Source organism: Nicotiana tomentosiformis, chromosome 8 (genome assembly GCF_000390325.3).
Source record: "Nicotiana tomentosiformis chromosome 8, ASM39032v3, whole genome shotgun sequence".
Classification (NCBI taxonomy): domain Eukaryota; kingdom Viridiplantae; phylum Streptophyta; class Magnoliopsida; order Solanales; family Solanaceae; genus Nicotiana; species Nicotiana tomentosiformis.
In genome coordinates, this window is record NC_090819.1 from 78962771 (window position 1) to 78977058 (window position 14288).

Here is a 14288-nt window from a genome sequence, read left to right on the forward strand (position 1 = left end):
TAGCGAGTATCATTTTATAATTCTTACTTCTATTACCTAGCCGAGGTTAGTTATGAAACTTGCTGAGTACTTGGGGTCGGTTGTACTAATACTACACTCTGTACTTAGTTGTGCAGATCTAGGTGTTGGACCGAGCCATCAGTAGCTAAGGCTTCTTGTAGAGTTATCTTTAGAGAGACGAGGTAGAACTACATCTCGACCGCAAACGTCTCTTTTTATTTTGTACTGTTGTCTTTCATTCAGACAATATTATTTTTTTCTGTATTTCAGACTTATATTTCTGCATTAGAGCTCATGACTCTCTACTTTCCAGTTCTGGGGGAATTTATTATGTATTGATGTTATCATGTAATGTAGATGGCTTTAGACTTGTACTATTTCTGCTAATTCAATATTTATATTTCACTTTTGTTATATTTGGCTTGCCTAATAAGTGAGTTAGGCGCCATCACGACCGGTTGGTGGTTTTGGGTTATGACAAACTCAAAAAGACCAGTTGGATGATTACAGAAGATTATAGTGGATTTCGAGGCGAGCATGGATGAAGCAAAATTATCTACATGATCAAGCAATTCAAAAATTATTTCACTTGGGAGTACCACAAAATATGTGGCTTCTTATGCAAGAGACATGATAGAGCTCAAACCATTGCTAAAGGAAAGGTTGAGCTGCATAAACAATGTGTAAGTCACTTAATTTTGATCCTCTTCCTTATAACAAACAACATATAGAACTACTGTCAAAATTTGGATTCATAAGGGCAAATCAATATGAAATGATTCTTCAATACAACACATGTTTATAAAAAATGGCACAATACGAATCCGGACATCACTCGGGGGCCATGAGAGAGATCGGTGATGATTGTAAGAAGAGAGCTCGAGAGAGGAGAGAGAAAGAAGCACGGAAGTCGACTTTTTCTTTTATGTTTCTTGGCTTGGAAACCGAAATTTTAAAGTCCATTTATCAAGAATAGAAAGTCTCTAATAAAGAGAATCTAAAAACTAAGAAAAGGATCTAAGGTCGCATATCTTGTCTTTATACTTCAAAAGAAGAAGCTAATTGTCTTAAATTCAACTGTTGTGGGTGTAAATTCAACAATTTGTTTGATATAAATCGTATGTACATAATAAATAAGTTCAGATAGATAAATTTTAAAGTCAATTCGCAGCAGTTTTCTTTAAGAAATCTACAATTTGGCACTAAATGTTAACAATAGGGCATACATAGCCCTCGTGAACTCTTTGGCGGCTCTACTTAACAATAGGGCCTAACTCTTGCAAACTCTTTGACGGCTTTAATTATGAAAAGATAAAAATTTCACATAACGCCAAAAGGTAGATTCCTTAAAGAAATTTGCCGTGAATTAACGTTAAAGTGCATCTATATGTTTGTTTTTGGTTCCTTCAACTTATTTTACAACTCATAATTGAAAATCCGTGCGGAAGATACAACGAAGTAATAAAGACACACAAGATAATCATACCAATTGAAAAATATTACAACTTAAATAAACAAATTATTGACAAACAGAAGCACAAGCAACTAAATTGGGCGTAGAATGGTGTATGCAGAATGGCTAAAACGATTTCACACTGGAACTTGATTTCTTGGAAGTCATTCAGATGATTATTGACAAACAAGCCAACAATTACAAGTTGCTTCCTATGATCATGGACATTTCTGAAATATTGAGTCAAACTAATTTCATAGTAAGTCATTGATTTAGGGAGGCTAATAGTGTTACGGATTATCTAGCAAAAAGTGCCAAGAATAGTCAACAAAGCTCCTTCTATTACACCTTCGAGGACCTTCCTAGAGGTGCGAAGGGCCGCTTTATGTTGGACAAATTTCAGATGCCTGTCATTAGGCTAAGATACGACAAGGCTAATTTCTTTGTTAGTTAGTCCTTTTTAGTTGGTGGGATGACTGAATAATTAATTTTTTCTTTAAGACCATCCTTTTTTGAAGGACAATTGCTTGTCCGTGTGTTGTAATTTTGAGGTAAGGTCAAGTCCTCCTCTTGTTCTCTTTCTCGTGAATACAACTGCACCCAAATCACTGGAAAATTTTTTTTAAAAAAAAAAAAAAAAAACCCTTAAATTAACAAATACTCAGAAACTAAATGAGCAAAGACATCACAAAAGCGCCACTTTTTAAGAAAATCCAATCATACTAATTTAATTTACCACAAAAACTACAGTTGATGAAAATACTAATTTTCACTCACTTGACCAACCACAAGCTACAATGTACATAGGGAAACGAAGCACAAGCACTCGTTAATTAGAAAGAAGAGAAATTTTACTTTACTATATGAAAGTGGAACTCAAAGAGTCCACTTGTCCAACAACGGAATGCGTCACATTATTAGTAAAATATGTGAGGTATACAATAAAATTCTTTTGACCTGAGTTATGCAAATTGATTAATTATTATTATTTTTTTTTTTGTGAAAGAAAAATGAGTCATTTCTGGAATTGTGCATATCATTCTTGCGCATGGACCATACTAATATAATCGGATGTCCCCGAAGTGGACAATTGATCAAGAGTTAATTAGAAAATTACAGACGTTTAGCCCAGCATGTATTTGTTGTTTTTTTCTTCCTTGGATTGGCTTTTATTTATAGGAATGATAGCATTTAAAATGAAAATATGTGCTACTTGTAGATCTCCAAATGCATTCATAACATCTCGTACAAATTTTTTGTTGAAAATGTGTTTTGACTTGAAAAGCTCATTGTGACCATTTATGCTGGCGTGTCAATCAAAACCTAGGGTTGAACATTTAACAAGGAGTTTATGTGAGCTCATTACATCTTTCATTTGAAAATATGCCATTTGTGGAGCGTTACTATGTTGTAACGAACACAAGATTATATGATAATGTAGGTGAAAAGATAAAAGATTATTTGGAGACAAATAATGCCAAAACTTGTTCTAAAATCATTTCCAAATTAAGAAATTCTTATTAATTAAGAGAATCGCTCGTCTAAATTGGTCCTTAGGTAATTCATAATTGCTAAAATAAACTCCAGATAAGAGGCATGTTTACCCTTAAAATTGGATAACAATTAAACTTATAATGAGATTTTAAGGATACGCAATTTCACTTAATACCGATAGACAAATAGGAAGATTAATAACAGAAATGAACTATAAAATAAAGCAAACCAATATTGAAACGGAATTCAACCCTCTAGGGTGCCCTCGAATTGACTTATACCAAAATAGTTGAAAATAAAGCAAGCTGATGATCAAGAAAGTATAAGCTAAAGAGAGAGCGTAATATTGGCTTTTTTACGTGAGAACAATATGTTACAACTGGTTAATACTCTCCTTTATATAGTAGAGGAGTTCTACTTATGGTATAACTCTCATTACAGAAGGAAACCCCATGATTAGCTAATTAACCGTTTCTAATTTATTCCGTTCCGAGATTTACGCCATGATCCTCGATCAGTCGCCAAGATTTACGCCGTGATCCTCGACCAGTCACGGATATCTCGCCTTTCTGTTATTGTGCTATCTTCGATCTTGCTCGATGTCTGTCTCATTTGGCTTCGATCGCTACTAGCCTTGATCTTGACAGGTACCTCGGTTCTGAACTCGGTACCTTATCCTCGTGATATGGCCTATTCTGTTACGAGGCCATCCTTCGATGCAAACTCCCGGTCTCGGTTAAATAGTAAAATCGGGTGAGTCCAGTTTTAACCGTATACAGATAGTCCCCTTATTTTTTTGGAGTGTAATGACAAGAAACGAATTGAGCCTTTGATTTTCTATCTCGACTTGTCATGATGTCATCCTTGTGACGTATGCGACGGAAGTGAATGAAACGTCCCGTCTGTATAGTTACCAAGGCATTAAATGAACGTTAGTCGATGGTCGTCCACCGTCAATATTGAACCGTCTTTGTAAAATTTATAAATAGCCCCTCTCTTCACCATTTTGAACTTTTACTTTCAGATTTCCAATCTCTAATGTTTTTTATATCTTCTTATTTATTCATCTCCGAATCTACGATTTTCAGGCTAACCTCTTCTCAAAACATCAAATCTTATTATCTCCATCTATTTTTAACTTCAAATCCATACAAAAATGGCAAAAACATCAAAAACTATTCCTCAAAAGGAAAACGCTTCTTCATCGCGGTCGGCCGGCGACAAGACACCGGCTAAGCTGCGCCCCGAGAAGTGTGTTCCCGTGGGGTGTGTCCTCACTTCCGATTTTAAGACCGATAAAGCCTCATCGGTTCTCGATCGATGCGAGCCAGTGTCGATGTATCTATACTGGATAACTGAGGGATACCATAAGCAGGTAAAGAATGATTGCAACTGGGAGGGCAAAAAGGTGGTGATCCCGACCCCCGAAGAGGACATCACTACCTATGTGGAAGGGTTTTTAAGTGTTTACACTTACTCTTTCACGCTGGGGCCCCTCGACCCCATCGTCGTTGATTTTTGCCATCAGTATCAAATAACCCTAAGCCAAATCCATTCTTCCTTTTGGCAAATTGTGATTCTGCTCCGATTCTTCGTCAGCAAAGTCGAGGGGATGCCTTTCACCCTCGACCACCTCATCAGGTTATACAGTCCCCGCCTCTATTGAGGCAGGTTAATAAAACTCTAACGCCGGGCTACCAAAGTGTTGTTCTAGAGCATAGACGAGGACAAGGACCAATGCTGGATGGGCCGGTTCGTTCGAGTAAGGACTTCCGACCTAATCCAAGCCGAGAAGATGCCATTTCCCGAGAAATGGAATATGAAGCGTAAGTACAATCCCCATGTTAGCTCCTATTAATTATTTTGATCCTTTGCTTCTTCTCATTGATATCCTTTTCCATGATGTAGCGATCGCTTGGATGCCTGGTGCAATCCCTAACCTTAAGAGCTGGGTTCGGGACTTGGCCTCGACCTCTACGTATGCCGAGCGCTCATGGCGCGACTTATCAAAGGGCCGATGGGAAGTCAAAACTCATGGTAAGCCCCTTTTCTACGTCTTTAATGATTTTATCGAATCATTTCTTACTTAATTTCCTTTCATATAGGCCTTGGAAAAGATGCTGTTATGAGGCCCCTAGCTGGTAGGGGGAGACTTCGATCCCGGCACCAAAAACGATGAAGGACAAAAAGAGGAAAAAGTCCTCACTCTCCGAGGATCCATAACCTAAGAAGAAGGCGACTCCTAAGCCAAGGAAGAACATCATCCTCCTAATCGAAGAGTCTGTTCGGCGTCTAAGGGAGGAAGATGAAGAAGTGAAAGACGACGACTTAGGGCTGGTCGCCCGAGCGGGAATGAGCACCGAGGCCCCAAAGGCCACTGAATCGGTGAAGGTTGCAGAGACTCCATCTCGAGATGAAGGGATCTCGGGAAGAGACTTGGGCGAAGTCCCCGCGTCATCTAGGATCGAAGATGCCTCCTACCACATTGAGCCAATGGTGGGTACCGCTGTCGAGGCCCCCCGAGATGAAGAGAATGCCCCAAGTGATTCACTTGGGGCAATAGAAATTGGAGGCTCCCCGCTGCTCCCCTCGTTTTCTGGGGAGATGATTCAAGAGGCTCGGGCCTTGAAGACCCTCTCCATCGAAGGAGCCCACGGAAGGGAGGACCCATTCCGTGATTACTTTACCGGTTTGAGTGACTTGGAGGTCTCGAGGAAGGACTCGGATGAGGCATCGAGCCTTTTCAACGAAATGCAGCAAGCTCTGACTCGGATAAGCCTTAACTCCCCTTGTTGGTGTTACACTTGTGTTCATTTTTCTCTTCCTGTCTAACTTCTTTTCTTCTTTCTGCGTAGGCCTCGGCGCTTCATAGGGAAGCATTTTCTCAGTCTCGAGCTGAGCTGAGTCGGTGTGAGGCCGACCTCCGAGGGCTCACAGAGGAGAGGAATGCCCTTAAACTTCTGTGTGGGAAAAAAGAATAGGAGACCAAGGACCCCCGAGTCGAGTTGGACAAGGTTCACCAAGATCAGACCGACCTGATCGAGCAGGTAATGAAAATCTTAAAAGCTCATGGGCTCCATTCAGGAACAATGGCTAATATTTCAATCTCACAGTTGCAGAAGAAGGTTGAGAGGATCGAGCAGCTCCGAGAGGAGGTCAATATGATGAAGGCGGAGACCTTGGGGTTGAAAGAAGGCATGGACCGCTTCGCTGCAGAAAAATAGACTTCTTTATCAAATTGTCATCGGCCGAAAGTCAGCTTTGAGGCATGAGGGAGAAGAGCTCGGCTCAAGCAATGAAAATAGAGGAGCTCGGGGCTCGGTTTGCTTCCAAACTTGCCAAGGCCAAATCTGAAACTGAAAAGGCAAAGGCCGAGGTAGATATGATCGTAGCCATCTATCGGGCCGATGCTGAAGCCGCTCAAGTCCAAGCGAGAGAGGCAACTGAGACCGCTGAAACACGAACATATTAGATTGCCGAACTCGACAAATGTCAATCTCGGAGGGAAACCCTCGAGGGGATCCACGCTCGAGGTTTCGATCTTACCAATGAGATAGTAAAGGCTAGACAGAATGAAGCCGAAGCTGGAGCACTGGCCACTTCCGATGACATTGATCATGATGTCAGCAAGAGCGGGTTCGAGAATGGGGAGGACCTCGATGGAGAAGAAACTGCCCCCGGAGAACATCAGGAACCTCAGGATTTTTCACTTTTGATCTTTTGTATAGGATCCTGATCGGACCTTGTAAATATTCTCATATATATAAAGATCTCTTTCCTTTTCGATTTGTCTTTATTTCATTTATGCCTTGTGAAAATTTTGTTTTGTTTATGCCTTATGAAATTTTTTTTCATAAGTTCGAGGCTTAGGCAATTTGATCGAAGCCGAACTAGTGTAGTTTTTATAATCAAGTGAGTACTTGCTTGAACTCGTAGTAGGGTGACCCTTAGGTTTTAATTGAGTGAGGATGATTTCTCAAAAATAAACTGGCCCTTTAGGCTCTTGAATTAGGCCGATACAGCCATAGCAAAAAGAATGGCTTTCTCCCCCTTTTCGTCTTGAAAAGTTTATTATTTAATTATATAAATTCGGTTATACCTTAGCACAAAAGGTTTGCTCGAGAATTCGAACTGTTCCGTACCCATTAGGATTTTCAAGGGTCGATATTATCGAGACCCTTTGTTTTGTAATGCCTTAGCATAAAATATAGAATTTGTTTGAGAGTTCGAATGACTTTGTACCCATTAGGGTTTTCGAGGGTCGATATTATCGAGACCCTTAGAAATTTAGCCGAGGGTAGAATTTTTAACCGGTTTGTGAAAATATTTGAAGGCCTGTTTAATAATGGAAATCGGACATCTCCGAACCGTGTTAATTTAGCCGTAGCCTTTAAACTTGGGATTTGCCTTTTGGGCTTATTCCCCTATTATACTTCGAAATTGTTCGAAGTATCAGTCCCCGAGTGGGGTGGCCATGGCCGTGGCCTATAAAATCGAGGATTGCCTTTTTAAGGTCTTACGATTTTGAGGTTTAGTAATTCGATCATGTTGATTTTTTGGACGGCAGTCCCCGAGTATCGGGTAAATTATTTGAACTTCAGTTGTGATCGACCCTTAAGCGAGTTTCCACAATAGATCCTAAGTATGAAATTGTAAAGTATAAACTTTTCTGAAGCATGGAACATCCGGTAAGAAAAAATACTTCTTTCAATAGATTATATATGCGTGCGTGTTTTGCCATTAGGGTTTGAGTAATTTACATGGACAAGGTTCATTTGACCGTTTGGTCCTCTACAAAATTTACCTATCGAGACCTTGTCGACACGAAGTATTTTCCTTGTAACTATCCGAAGGTAATGCCCCCCATTATTCGAGGTTTATTGTAAAGGAGACTCGGATACTGTTGAATTCCTCTAAGTTAGCACGAACAATGGTTGCCTTGTTAAAAACCTCGCCGGAAAAACCCATTTGGGACAAAAACAGGTTTAAGGGAAAAAGAGTGCAACATGTGCTTTCAGATCTATGGACTCTGCGTTTGAAGAATTATTTGATGTCTTCGATTAAACACCTACAAATGGTTAGTATAAAATATAAATGAAAATGGATAAGGTCATACCTTAGCAGTAATATCGTTTGAGGAGTGATATATTCCAATTGTTTGGTAATTGTTCGCCGTTCGCCGTGCCAAGTTTGTAGGATCCTTTTTCGATGATATCGAGGATCTAGTATGGTCCTTCCCAGTTTGGATCAAGTTTTCCTTCGTTTGGGTCTCGAGTATTGAGGGTGACCTTCCTCAGAACCAAGTCCCCGATTTTGAAGTGTCGACGATTGGCTCTTCGATTGTAGTACCTTTCGATCCACTATTTCTGTGCGGCCATTCGAACGAGGGCGGCTTCCCGTTTTTCATCTGGAAATTTGAGGCTTGTATTCATAGCCTCGTGATTTGACTCTTCCGTTGCATATCGAAACCTGACGATGGGTTCCCCAACTTCAATCGGGATCATAGCTTCGGCGCCGTATACTAAAGAAAATGGTGTGGCACCCGTATTGGATTTTGACGTTATTCGATACGCCCAAAGGACTTCGGGCAATATTTCTCTCCATTTTCCCTTAGCGTCGCTCAATCTTTTCTTCAGATTTTGAATGATGGTCTTGTTTGTCGATTTGACCTGTCCTTTACCACTAGGATGATATGGCGTCGAGCTACATTCCATTATCATATACGATCTCGAGAGGCATCCCGAATCGACATATAATGTGGTCCCAGATGAAGTCTATAACTTCTTTCTCTCTAATTTTCTCGAAAGCCTGCGCTTCATCCCACTTAGAGAAATAGTCAGTCATAAACAAAATAAATTTAGTTTTACCTGGGGCCGATGGTAGAGGGCCGACGATATCCATTCCCCATTTCATGAATGGCCATGGGGATAAGACTTAGTGGAGTTGCTCTTCGGGTTGATGAATCATCGGCACATACTTTAACATTTGTCGCACTTTCAAACAAACTCTTTTATATCATTTTCCATATTGGCCCAATAGTATCCTGCTCTGATGACTTTGTGAACCAATGATTCGGCACCAGAATGATTTCCACATGTGCCCTCGTGGATTTCTCGTAGGACGTAGTCGGTATCTCCTGGTCCCAAATATATATTGCCAATGGTCCATCGAACATCCATCTGTACAATGTTCTGTCTTCGGCCAATGTTGATCGTGCGGCCTTCGTACGTAGATTCCTCGATTCCCTAGGGTCCGATGGAAGCTTCCCATTCTTTAGGTATTTAATATATTTGTTCCTCCAATCCCAGGTCAGACTTGTGGAGTTGATTTCGGCGTGGCCTTCTTCGATTACTGACCTTGAAAGTTATATGAGAGTCCCCGAGCTAATCTCATCGTCTTCGACTGATGACCCCACTGATCTCGATGGCCCATTTGGCCAATCGACCCGAAAGTTCGGGCTTATGCAAAATATTACGAAGAGGATAAGTAATCACCACGCAGATCGAGTGACACTGAAAATATGGTTTTAATTTCCTAGAGGTGCTTATTAGGGCAAGCACTAATTTTTCTAAGTATGGGTACCGGGTCTCGACCTCACCTAGAGTTCGACTAACATAATAAATAGGAAATTGCATACCTTGCTCTTCTTGAACTAGGACCCCACTTACCGCGATTTCTGAGATTGCTAAGTACAAGTATAATTGCTCGTCCGCTTTCGGAGTATGAAGCAGTGGCGGGCTCGAGAGGTACCGCTTTAGTTCTTCCAATGCTTGTTGGCATTCCGGGGTCCATGCAAAATTGTTTTTCTTTTTGAGAAGTGAGAAGAACTTGTGACTTCTATCTGAAGACCTCGAGATAAATCGGCCTAGGGCGGCTATGCGCCCTGTTAATCTTTGTATGGCCTTAACAATATCCACGACTGTGATATCTTCAATCGCCTTGATCTTATCAGGGTTGATTTTGATACCCCGATTTGATACCATAAAGACGAGGAATTTTCCTGAGCCGACCCCGAATGCTCATTTCTCCGAGTTGAGTTTCATGTTGTATTTCCTTAGTCTATCGAAGGTCTCCTGCAAATGTGTCAAATGGTCCTCTGCTTGCAGGGACTTAACTAGCATATCTTCAATATAAACTTCCATTGACTTACCTATTTGTTCTTCGAATATTCGATTTACTAAGCGTTGATAAGTGGCACTAGCATTTTTTAGCCCAAACAGTAATACATTATAACAATAGGTGCCATACTTAATGATGAACGAAGTCCTTTTCTGATACTATGGGTTCATTTGTATTTTATTGTACCCGTAGTAAGCATCGAGAAAACTAAGGATCTCGTGGCCGGCCGTGGCATCGATCATGCGTTCGATATTTGGTAGAGGAAAAGAGTCTTTAGGACATGCTTTGTTTAAATCTTTATAGTCTACGCACATTCTAAGTTTATTTCCCTTTTTAGGGACTACGACTACGTTTGCTAACCATTCGGGATATTTTACCTCTCGAATGGATTCTATTTTGAGAAGTTTGGTTACCTCGTCCTTGATGAATGCATGTTTTATCTCAGACTGGGGTCTTCTCTTTTGTTTTACCGGGTGGAACTTCGGGTCCAAGCTCAGTCGATGTGTTGCGATTTTCGGCGGGATTCTTATCATATCTAAATGGGACCAAGCAAAACAATCCATATTATTGATAAGAAATTTGATGATTTTTCCCTGAGCTCGGGGGTTAACCCTGTACCCAGGTATACCTTTCGATCGGGTAGATGCTCGATCAGTAAGACCTACTCCAGCTCCTCGACCGTTGATTTGGTGGTATCGGAATTCTCGGGGATTAAGAAGGATCGAGGAATCCAATAGTCATCGTCCTCGTCCGTTCCCTGCTTCTCCGATTGAGTCGAGGCTGGTAGTTGTGGTTGCTATTTAGCTTTCTATTTTCCTTTGGACTCTTATCCTTTTGTTGACGAAAGTGCCGATACCGGTATCACTTCGTCGACTGTGAACATCTCTTCGGTAGCATACTGTTCCCAATATACCATTTTTATTCCATCCGGTGTTGGGAACTTCAGCATTTGGTGAAGGGTTGAGGGGACTGCCCTCATATTATGAATCCAGGGTCTTCCCAGTATGTTATATCTCATATCGCCTTCGATCACATGGTACTTTGTTTCTTGAATAATTCCGGCTACATTTACCGGTAGGATGATTTCACCTTTAGTTGTTTCGCTTGCCATGTTATAGCCATTGAGAATCCGAGCTGCGGGTACGATCTGATCTTGTAGGCCGAGCTGCTCCACGAACCTCGATCGAATAATATTGGCCGAACTTCCTGGATCAATTAAAACACGTTTACCCTGAATTTTATTCATAAGGATAGATATTACCAAAGCATTATTGTGGGGTTGTGAGATCCCTTCTGCTTCCTCATCATTGAATGATAAAGCGCCTTCTGTCACACAGTCTCGAGTTCGTTTTTCTCTGGTGATTGACACTTTAGTGCATTTGAAGACGGGCCCTTGTGGAATATCAAATCCACCAACGATCATGTGAATCGCATGTTGTTGTTCTTCCTGCTCGTTTTTCTTGTTTGCGTCTCTGTCTCTGAAATGGTTATTAACTCGGTCGCTCAAGAATTCTCGAAGGTGACCCTCGTTGAATAAACGGGCCACCTCCTCCCTTAGTTGTATGCAGTCTTCGATTTTATGACCATGTGTACCATGGTATTTGCATGTTTGATTCCTTTGAGATGGATCGGTTTGTAGGGGTCTGGGCCATCTAGTATCTTTGATTCTCCCAATGGCTGATACTATACCTGATGCGTTGATGCTGAAGTTGTATTCTGACAATCGTGGTGCTTTTGTGGGATTGGCATGTTTATCGAAGACACGTTTTCTCATGAGCCCTCGAAAGATCTGTCTTCGATCGTTCCTTTGATCATTTCGGATGGGATTGCATCCTGGGCCGCTGTTTTTATAATCTGTGTTGTATGGTAGATACCGATCTCTGCTCGACTGGGGTTCTCTGTCGATATCCCTTTGAGTTCTGCCGATGGGCATGTTTGGATAAGCGAAATCGGAAGGGGTCCCCAATTGATCATCCTCGACCCTGATCTTCGACTGGTACCGATTATGTACATCGGTCCAGGTTACTGCTGGATATTTGATTAAATTATGCTTTAGCTATCATGATGCCACCGAACTTCGTTCGTTAAAACCTTGAGTAAAGGCCTGAACAGCCCAATCATCTGTGACCGGTGGTAGTTCCATGCATTCCATATGAAATCGAGATACAAATTACCTCAACATTTCGTTGTCTTATTATTTCACCTTGAAGAGGTCCGATTTTCTAGTCGCAACCTTTATTGCTCTGGCATTGCCTTTATGAAGTAGTCTGCAAGCATGGCGAAGGAATCGATGGAATTAGGCGGCAAATTGTGGTTCCATATCATTGCTCCTTTCGACAAGATTTCTCCAAATTTTTTCAGTAGAACAGATTCAATCTCATCGTCTTCTAAGTCATTTCCCTTTATGGTGCATGTATAAGAAGTGACATGCTCATTAGAGTCAATGGTCCCATTGTACTTAGGAATTTCTGGCATTCAAATTTCTTTGGAATGGGTTTCGGTTCCGCAATTGGAGGGAAAGGCTTCTGTACAAATTTCTTTGAATCCATACCCTTTAGAATCAGTGGTGCCCCCAGTATTTGGTCAACCCGGGAGTTGTATGTCTCTACTTTCTTGTCATTTGCCTCGATTTTCTTTTTTTCCGATTCAATCCGTTTAGTGAGCTCCTCGAACATTTTCATAATGCCGGGCTCAGTCCCCGATTCGTTGGCATTCGACCTTTCCGGTACAGGCTCGGTCCTTTAAACAACTTCTGAATCGATCCTACTCGGTGTTCGGTATTGTAATGACCCGACCGGTCATTTTAAGAATTATAGCCCCGATCCCTTAATAACTGTTTTCCCCATGTTTGTTTCCGCTAATGGTACTTGCCGGAGTGATTAGTTATGGAATTCAGAGATTTTTGGGACACTTAGTCCCTAGTTGTGTGTTTAAGTTTTAGAGTTTGGACTATAGTCGGAACTGTGTGAAGATGAATTCGGAATGAAATTTTGTCGACTCCGTTAGCTCCGTTGAGTGATTTTGGGGTTAGGAGCTCATCCGGAATGAGTTTTGGAGGTCTGTAGTAGATTTAGGCTTGAATTGGAGAAAGTTCATTTTTCGGCGATTTCGGTCGATAGTGGAAATTTTGATATCGAGCTTGGAATGGAATTTCGAAAGTGGTTGTAGGTTCGTAGTGTCATTTTGTGACCTGTGTGTAAAATTTGAGGTCATTCGAACTAGATTTGATGTGGTTCGACGTCGTTTGTAGAATTTGAAAATTTTTAAATTCTTAGGCTTGAATCTGTGCTTAATTCATGATTTTGGTGTTGTTCGATGTGGTTTGAAGGCTCGACTAAGTTCGCATGGTATTTTAGGATTGGTTGGTATGTTTGGTTGAGGTTCCGGGGGCCTCGGGTGTGTTTCGGATGCTTAACGAAATGAAATTGGACTTAGGAAAATCTTGTGCCTTTGTTGGTTCTGGTGCTTCGCACCTGCGTAAGGGAGGCCATAGGTGCGAGAGCCGCAGGTGCGGAGGGAGTGCGCAGATGCAAAACTTGTGGGGCTGGTGATGGAGCGCAGGTGCGCAAGTTTGACCGCATCTGCGAGCTCGCAGGTGCGCATGGGAAGCTCGCAGATGCGAAAATGGGTTGTCTAGCTGGGCGGGCTCGCAGGTGCGGCTGGTTGTCCGTAGAAGCAGAACCGCTGATGCGGCCTAGGGGTCGCAAGTGTGGACCCAGCCCAAGTAAGTGGAGTTCAAACCTGCAATGGGTTTTTCCGCAGGTGCGTGACCGCAGGTGCGGAAATTGCTGGGTTGAAGAGGCAGATTCGAGGGTTCATTCCTCATTTTTCACCAATTCAAATTTTAGCTCGGGAGAAGGCGATTTTGCAAGGAATTTGAAGAGGAAATCAGTGGGTAACAATTCTTAACTCTAATTCGTGTATATTTCATTAATCTATAGCAATTTTCCTCATTTAATCAAGGGATTTAAGTGAAAGAGTGGGAATTTGGGGGAAAAGTTCCCGAATTGAATTTTTGGGTTTTGATCGAGTTCAAGGTTTGGAATTGGATATTTTTTTTCGACGAGTGAACTCGTGAGTGAATGGGTGTTCATAATTTGTGATTTTTTCTAATTTCACATTTTAGCTTCGAATTAATTAGTTAAATTAGTTACTTGTAGTTATATTTACATTATGCAATTAATTTGAATAGATTCGGGCCATTTGGAGTCGGATACTCATG